Source organism: Crinia signifera, chromosome 3 (assembly GCF_055691185.1).
Source record: "Crinia signifera chromosome 3, ASM5569118v1, whole genome shotgun sequence".
Classification (NCBI taxonomy): Eukaryota; Metazoa; Chordata; class Amphibia; order Anura; family Myobatrachidae; genus Crinia; species Crinia signifera.
The window spans coordinates 275,971,527-275,979,026 of record NC_139219.1 but is presented as its reverse complement, the minus strand read 5'-3'; the positions used below and the strand labels follow the sequence as shown (position 1 = coordinate 275,979,026).

The 7,500-nt window shown below is 40.1% G+C and overlaps 8 non-coding genes across 8 annotated transcripts; 2 read left to right on the top strand and 6 right to left on the bottom strand.

Moving 5' to 3' along the window:
* Positions 1 to 1,369: 1,369 nt before the first annotated feature.
* TRNAS-AGA (transfer RNA serine (anticodon AGA)) lies at positions 1,370 to 1,451 on the bottom strand. Its single transcript has one exon. It is a non-coding gene; the product is annotated as a tRNA-Ser (tRNA).
* Positions 1,452 to 1,606: 155 nt separating this feature from the next.
* TRNAF-GAA (transfer RNA phenylalanine (anticodon GAA)) lies at positions 1,607 to 1,679 on the top strand. Its single transcript has one exon. It is a non-coding gene; the product is annotated as a tRNA-Phe (tRNA).
* Positions 1,680 to 2,103: 424 nt separating this feature from the next.
* Positions 2,104 to 2,193, bottom strand: TRNAY-GUA (transfer RNA tyrosine (anticodon GUA)). The gene is given in 2 exon segments: positions 2,104 to 2,139; positions 2,157 to 2,193. It is a non-coding gene; the product is annotated as a tRNA-Tyr (tRNA).
* Positions 2,194 to 3,046: 853 nt separating this feature from the next.
* Positions 3,047 to 3,136, bottom strand: TRNAY-GUA (transfer RNA tyrosine (anticodon GUA)). The gene is given in 2 exon segments: positions 3,047 to 3,082; positions 3,100 to 3,136. It is a non-coding gene; the product is annotated as a tRNA-Tyr (tRNA).
* A 1,311-nt stretch (positions 3,137 to 4,447) lies between these two features.
* On the bottom strand, positions 4,448 to 4,529 carry TRNAS-AGA (transfer RNA serine (anticodon AGA)). The gene has a single exon. It is a non-coding gene; the product is annotated as a tRNA-Ser (tRNA).
* Positions 4,530 to 4,684: 155 nt separating this feature from the next.
* On the top strand, positions 4,685 to 4,757 carry TRNAF-GAA (transfer RNA phenylalanine (anticodon GAA)). The gene has a single exon. It is a non-coding gene; the product is annotated as a tRNA-Phe (tRNA).
* A 424-nt stretch (positions 4,758 to 5,181) lies between these two features.
* Positions 5,182 to 5,271, bottom strand: TRNAY-GUA (transfer RNA tyrosine (anticodon GUA)). Its single transcript is given in 2 exon segments — positions 5,182 to 5,217; positions 5,235 to 5,271. It is a non-coding gene; the product is annotated as a tRNA-Tyr (tRNA).
* A 2,093-nt stretch (positions 5,272 to 7,364) lies between these two features.
* Positions 7,365 to 7,446, bottom strand: TRNAS-AGA (transfer RNA serine (anticodon AGA)). Its single transcript has one exon. It is a non-coding gene; the product is annotated as a tRNA-Ser (tRNA).
* Positions 7,447 to 7,500: the final 54 nt, after the last annotated feature.

The following is a 7,500-nucleotide window of genomic DNA, read 5'->3' as shown; positions in this document are numbered from 1 at the left end:
AACATTAACTGTTGGTAGCTCTCGAGGACTGGAGTTGGCTACCCCAGACTTAGAGAATGCTTTATACTCTGTATATTTTGAGTTTGTAAATTGCCAAAAATTGCTATCTGAGCAAAAAATAAAAACAACTCCTTCGAGCCGGAATTGAACCAGCGACCTAAGGATTTCTACACCAATCATCTCTACAGTCCTCCGCTCTACCAGCTGACTAATTAATAATTTCTATTCAGTGTGGCTGCTGAAATTGACTGGTGTCAGTCTTAAGGAGGGATAGAGAATGTGTGTAAGAAAAAGAGAAAACAAGCTGGCATCCAAAAGATTTTGATGCGCTAACAAACATGGATTTCTAGTCCATCGCCTTAACCACTCGGCCACGACTACTGCTTAAGCCTTGCTGTATTTTCACAATAGGTTGTCTATGGATTGAGCTGCCTGCACTGAGAAATTGAAGATCTAAAGGTACCTCGTTCGATCCCGGGTTTCGGCATTGTGGAAGATAATATTTTTCGACATAAAATGCAATTTTGCAACAAAAAGCTTACGTTTTCAGGCTTCAAACTTTAAAATCATATTTACAAAAACATTTTTACAAAAATCACTTTGCCACAACCACTGCTTATGTCTCTCAGTAGCCAACTCCAGTCCTCGAGAGCTACTAACAGTTCCCATCTTCCAGACAACCTAGCTGCTGCACAGGTGCACTCATTACTCACTAACACATTTTAAAAGATCCACAGGTGGAGCTAATTACTTCACTTGTGATTCTGTGAGGTGAGCTGGAAAACATTAACTGTTGGTAGCTCTCGAGGACTGGAGTTGGCTACCCCAGACTTAGAGAATGCTTTATACTCTGTATATTTTGAGTTTGTAAATTGCCAAAAATTGCTATCTGAGCAAAAAATAAAAACAACTCCTTCGAGCCGGAATTGAACCAGCGACCTAAGGATTTCTACACCAATCATCTCTACAGTCCTCCGCTCTACCAGCTGACTAATTAATAATTTCTATTCAGTGTGGCTGCTGAAATTGACTGGTGTCAGTCTTAAGGAGGGGAAGAGAATGTGTGTAAGAAAAAGAGAAAACAAGCTGGCATCCAAAAGATTTTGATGCGCTAACAAACATGGATTTCTAGTCCATCGCCTTAACCACTCGGCCACGACTACTGCTTAAGCCTTGCTGTATTTTCACAATAGATTGTCTATGGATTGAGCTGCCTGCACTGAGAAATTGAGGATGTATTGTATTGACCCAAACACACCCAAAACTTCATTCTCCTTTACATTTGATGCGCTAATGGCCTGAACTCGCTATGGGCATCACAGGTTTCAAGTTTTTAAAAACTTGCAGAAAAGAGAAAACTTAAGGCGTTCGTAGTCGGCAGGATTTGAACCTGCGCGGGGAGACACCAATGGATTTCTAGTCCATCGCCTTAACCACTCGGCCACGACTACTGAATAAACCATGTCCTAGTTTCACAATAGATTGTCTATGGATTGAGATGCCTGCAGTCAGAAAGTGAGGATGTATTATATTGACCCAAATACACCCAAAACTTCATTCTCCTTACATTTTGCCCCGAAAAACGATTGCAAGACCAAGGGAGCTTGCCGAAATAGCTCAGTTGGGAGAGCGTTAGACTGAAGATCTAAAGGTCCCTGGTTCGATCCCGGTTTTCGGCATTGTGGAAGATAATATTTTTCGACATAAAATGCAATTTTGCAACAAAAAGCTTACGTTTTCAGGCTTCAAACTTTAAAATCATATTTACAAAAACATTTTTACAAAAATCACTTTGCCACAACCACTGCTTATGTCTCTCAGTAGCCAACTCCAGTCCTCGAGAGCTACCAACAGTTCCCATCTTCCAGACAACCTAGCTGCTGCACAGGTGCACTCATTACTCACTAACACATTTTAAAAGATCCACAGGTGGAGCTAATTACTTCACTTGTGATTCTGTGAGGTGAGCTGGAAAACATTAACTGTTGGTAGCTCTCGAGGACTGGAGTTGGCTACCCCAGACTTAGAGAATGCTTTATACTCTGTATATTTTGAGTTTGTAAATTGCCAAAAATTGCTATCTGAGCAAAAAATAAAAACAACTCCTTCGAGCCGGAATTGAACCAGCGACCTAAGGATTTCTACACCAATCATCTCTACAGTCCTCCGCTCTACCAGCTGAGCTATCGAAGGATGCTGTAGGTTCTCAAATATGTTATTATATGCTCTTTAATATAGCTTTAAATGTTTAGCTAAATGAGTGTTCTAGGAATAATGTGAATATTCTATTGTTTATAACCATTTGACAACCTTTGTTTAAAATTGGGCTTTGAAAATTAATTTCTAATTAATAATTTCTATTCAGTGTGGCTGCTGAAATTGACTGGTGTCAGTCTTAAGGAGGGGAAGAGAATGTGTGTAAGAAAAAGGGAAAACAAGCTGGCATCCCAAAGATTTTGATGCGCTAACAAACATGGATTTCTAGTCCATCGCCTTAACCAATCGGCCACGACTACTGCTTAAGCCTTGCTGTATTTTCACAATAGATTGTCTATGGATTGAGCTGCCTGCACTGAGAAATTGAAGATCTAAAGGTTCCTGGTTCGATCCCGGGTTTCGGCATTGTGGAAGATAATATTTTTCGACATAAAATGCAATTTTGCAACAAAAAGCTTACGTTTTCAGGCTTCAAACTTTAAAATCATATTTACAAAAACATTTTTACAAAAATCACTTTGCCACAACCACTGCTTATGTCTCTCAGTAGCCAACTCCAGTCCTCGAGAGCTACCAACAGTTCCCATCTTCCAGACAACCTAGCTGCTGCACAGGTGCACTCATTACTCACTAACACATTTTAAAAGATCCACAGGTGGAGCTAATTACTTTACTTGTGATTCTGTGAGGTGAGCTGGAAAACATTAACTGTTGGTAGCTCTCGAGGACTGGAGTTGGCTACCCCAGACTTAGAGAATGCTTTATACTCTGTATATTTTGAGTTTGTAAATTGCCAAAAATTGCTATCTGAGCAAAAAATAAAAACAACTCCTTCGAGCCGGAATTGAACCAGCGACCTAAGGATTTCTACACCAATCATCTCTACAGTCCTCCGCTCTACCAGCTGAGCTATCGAAGGATGCTGTAGGTTCTCAAATATGTTATTATATGCTCTTTAATATAGCTTTAAATGTTTAGCTAAATGAGTGTTCTAGGAATAATGTGAATATTCTATTGTTTATAACCATTTGACAACCTTTGTTTAAAATTGGGCTTTGAAAATTAATTTCTAATTAATAATTTCTATTCAGTGTGGCTGCTGAAATTGACTGGTGTCAGTCTTAAGGAGGGGAAGAGAATGTGTGTAAGAAAAAGAGAAAACAAGCTGGCATCCCAAAGATTTTGATGCGCTAACAAACATGGATTTCTAGTCCATCGCCTTAACCAATCGGCCACGACTACTGCTTAAGCCTTGCTGTATTTTCACAATAGATTGTCTATGGATTGAGCTGCCTGCACTGAGAAATTGAAGATCTAAAGGTACCTGGTTCGATCCCGGGTTTCGGCATTGTGGAAGATAATATTTTTCGACATAAAATGCAATTTTGCAACAAAAAGCTTACGTTTTCAGGCTTCAAACTTTAAAATCATATTTACAAAAACATTTTTACAAAAATCACTTTGCCACAACCACTGCTTATGTCTCTCAGTAGCCAACTCCAGTCCTCGAGAGCTACCAACAGTTCCCATCTTCCAGACAACCTAGCTGCTGCACAGGTGCACTCATTACTCACTAACACATTTTAAAAGATCCACAGGTGGAGCTAATTACTTCACTTGTGATTCTGTGAGGTGAGCTGGAAAACATTAACTGTTGGTAGCTCTCGAGGACTGGAGTTGGCTACCCCAGACTTAGAGAATGCTTTATACTCTGTATATTTTGAGTTTGTAAATTGCCAAAAATTGCTATCTGAGCAAAAAATAAAAACAACTCCTTCGAGCCGGAATTGAACCAGCGACCTAAGGATTTCTACACCAATCATCTCTACAGTCCTCCGCTCTACCAGCTGACTAATTAATAATTTCTATTCAGTGTGGCTGCTGAAATTGACTGGTGTCAGTCTTAAGGAGGGGAAGAGAATGTGTGTAAGAAAAAGAGAAAACAAGCTGGCATCCAAAAGATTTTGATGCGCTAACAAACATGGATTTCTAGTCCATCGCCTTAACCACTCGGCCACGACTACTGCTTAAGCCTTGCTGTATTTTCACAATAGATTGTCTATGGATTGAGCTGCCTGCACTGAGAAATTGAGGATGTATTGTATTGACCCAAACACACCCAAAACTTCATTCTCCTTTACATTTGATGCGCTAATGGCCTGAACTCGCTATGGGCATCACAGGTTTCAAGTTTTTAAAAACTTGCAGAAAAGAGAAAACTTAAGGCGTTCGTAGTCGGCAGGATTTGAACCTGCGCGGGGAGACACCAAAGGATTTCTAGTCCATCGCCTTAACCACTCGGCCACGACTACTGAATAAACCATGTCCTAGTTTCACAATAGATTGTCTATGGATTGAGATGCCTGCAGTCAGAAAGTGAGGATGTATTATATTGACCCAAATACACCCAAAACTTCATTCTCCTTACATTTTGCCCCGAAAAACGATTGCAAGACCAAGGGAGCTTGCCGAAATAGCTCAGTTGGGAGAGCGTTAGACTGAAGATCTAAAGGTCCCTGGTTCGATCCCGGGTTTCGGCATTGTGGAAGATAATATTTTTCGACATAAAATACAATTTTGCAACAAAAAGCTTACGTTTTCAGGCTTCAAACTTTAAAATCATATTTACAAAAACATTTTTACAAAAATCACTTTGCCACAACCACTGCTTATGTCTCTCAGTAGCCAACTCCAGTCCTCGAGAGCTACCAACAGTTCCCATCTTCCAGACAACCTAGCTGCTGCACAGGTGCACTCATTACTCACTAACACATTGTAAAAGATCCACAGGTGGAGCTAATTACTTCACTTGTGATTCTGTGAGGTGAGCTGGAAAACATTAACTGTTGGTAGCTCTCGAGGACTGGAGTTGGCTACCCCAGACTTAGAGAATGCTTTATACTCTGTATATTTTGAGTTTGTAAATTGCCAAAAATTGCTATCTGAGCAAAAAATAAAAAGAACTCCTTCGAGCCGGAATTGAACCAGCGACCTAAGGATTTCTACACCAATCATCTCTACAGTCCTCCGCGCTACCAGCTGAGCTATCGAAGGATGCTGTAGGTTCTCAAATATGTTATTATATGCTCTTTAATATAGCTTTAAATGTTTAGCTAAATGAGTGTTCTAGGAATAATGTGAATATTCTATTGTTTATAACCATTTGACAACCTTTGTTTAAAATTGGGCTTTGAAAATTAATTTCTAATTAATAATTTCTATTCAGTGTGGCTGCTGAAATTGACTGGTGTCAGTCTTAAGGAGGGGAAGAGAATGTGTGTAAGAAAAAGAGAAAACAAGCTGGCATCCCAAAGATTTTGATGCGCTAACAAACATGGATTTCTAGTCCATCGCCTTAACCAATCGGCCACGACTACTGCTTAAGCCTTGCTGTATTTTCACAATAGATTGTCTATGGATTGAGCTGCCTGCACTGAGAAATTGAAGATCTAAAGGTACCTGGTTCAATCCCGGGTTTCGGCATTGTGGAAGATAATATTTTTTGACATAAAATGCAATTTTGCAACAAAAAGCTTACGTTTTCAGGCTTCAAACTTTAAAATCATATTTACAAAAACATTTTTACAAAAATCACTTTGCCACAACCACTGCTTATGTCTCTCAGTAGCCAACTCCAGTCCTCGAGAGCTACCAACAGTTCCCATCTTCCAGACAACCTAGCTGCTGCACAGGTGCACTCATTACTCACTAACACATTTTAAAAGATCCACAGGTGGAGCTAATTACTTCACTTGTGATTCTGTGAGGTGAGCTGGAAAACATTAACTGTTGGTAGCTCTCGAGGACTGGAGTTGGCTACCCCAGACTTAGAGAATGCTTTATACTCTGTATATTTTGAGTTTGTAAATTGCCAAAAATTGCTATCTGAGCAAAAAATAAAAACAACTCCTTCGAGCCGGAATTGAACCAGCGACCTAAGGATTTCTACACCAATCATCTCTACAGTCCTCCGCTCTACCAGCTGACTAATTAATAATTTCTATTCAGTGTGGCTGCTGAAATTGACTGGTGTCAGTCTTAAGGAGGGATAGAGAATGTGTGTAAGAAAAAGAGAAAACAAGCTGGCATCCAAAAGATTTTGATGCGCTAACAAACATGGATTTCTAGTCCATCGCCTTAACCACTCGGCCACGACTACTGCTTAAGCCTTGCTGTATTTTCACAATAGGTTGTCTATGGATTGAGCTGCCTGCACTGAGAAATTGAAGATCTAAAGGTACCTCGTTCGATCCCGGGTTTCGGCATTGTGGAAGATAATATTTTTCGACATAAAATGCAATTTTGCAACAAAAAGCTTACGTTTTCAGGCTTCAAACTTTAAAATCATATTTACAAAAACATTTTTACAAAAATCACTTTGCCACAACCACTGCTTATGTCTCTCAGTAGCCAACTCCAGTCCTCGAGAGCTACTAACAGTTCCCATCTTCCAGACAACCTAGCTGCTGCACAGGTGCACTCATTACTCACTAACACATTTTAAAAGATCCACAGGTGGAGCTAATTACTTCACTTGTGATTCTGTGAGGTGAGCTGGAAAACATTAACTGTTGGTAGCTCTCGAGGACTGGAGTTGGCTACCCCAGACTTAGAGAATGCTTTATACTCTGTATATTTTGAGTTTGTAAATTGCCAAAAATTGCTATCTGAGCAAAAAATAAAAACAACTCCTTCGAGCCGGAATTGAACCAGCGACCTAAGGATTTCTACACCAATCATCTCTACAGTCCTCCGCTCTACCAGCTGACTAATTAATAATTTCTATTCAGTGTGGCTGCTGAAATTGACTGGTGTCAGTCTTAAGGAGGGGAAGAGAATGTGTGTAAGAAAAAGAGAAAACAAGCTGGCATCCAAAAGATTTTGATGCGCTAACAAACATGGATTTCTAGTCCATCGCCTTAACCACTCGGCCACGACTACTGCTTAAGCCTTGCTGTATTTTCACAATAGATTGTCTATGGATTGAGCTGCCTGCACTGAGAAATTGAGGATGTATTGTATTGACCCAAACACACCCAAAACTTCATTCTCCTTTACATTTGATGCGCTAATGGCCTGAACTCGCTATGGGCATCACAGGTTTCAAGTTTTTAAAAACTTGCAGAAAAGAGAAAACTTAAGGCGTTCGTAGTCGGCAGGATTTGAACCTGCGCGGGGAGACACCAATGGATTTCTAGTCCATCGCCTTAACCACTCGGCCACGACTACTGAATAAACCATGTCCTAGTTTCACAATAGATTGTCTATGGATTGAGATGCCTG